Source organism: Suncus etruscus, chromosome 17 (assembly GCF_024139225.1).
Source record: "Suncus etruscus isolate mSunEtr1 chromosome 17, mSunEtr1.pri.cur, whole genome shotgun sequence".
NCBI classification, from domain to species: domain Eukaryota; kingdom Metazoa; phylum Chordata; class Mammalia; order Eulipotyphla; family Soricidae; genus Suncus; species Suncus etruscus.
The window spans coordinates 4569724-4570273 of NC_064864.1; positions in this window are offsets into that span (position 1 = coordinate 4569724).

The window sequence follows — 550 nt, forward strand, 5'->3', positions numbered from 1 at the left end:
TGATGTGTGAGTCCAGGGATAAAGGGACTTTCATTCACTGCTTGTGAGAATGTGTCTAGTCTAGCACATCTGAAAAATAATATAGATTTTTTTTTCTAAAAAACCTGGAACTTAAATTTCCATATTATCTAGCAATACCATTTGTAGAAATATCCCTAGGAACACAATAAAACAATGCCCTCTAAACTCCTATATTAATTGTAGCACTATTTACAAGAGCCAGAATCTGGAAGCAACCCATGAAGCCTGGAGGTGGAAAGGACTCCATTTTTCTCAACCTGAGTTAAGTTTTCATATAAGACTAACAGGATTAAGCTCCATGTAATGACTAAGTTTCTATTCCAACAATAATGATATATACCCCAAGGCCTATAAACCACAATATACCACCCTAGATATCTAGCCTTAAATGAGATATACTATAATGAGATATACTCCTATAATGAGATATACTAGAAAAACCTTAGATAACAGTCAATCAACTTAAAAATAAGACTTCCTGCTTATAGTCATATATAATTTGGCTTGTGACCCATGGGTAGGGATTCCT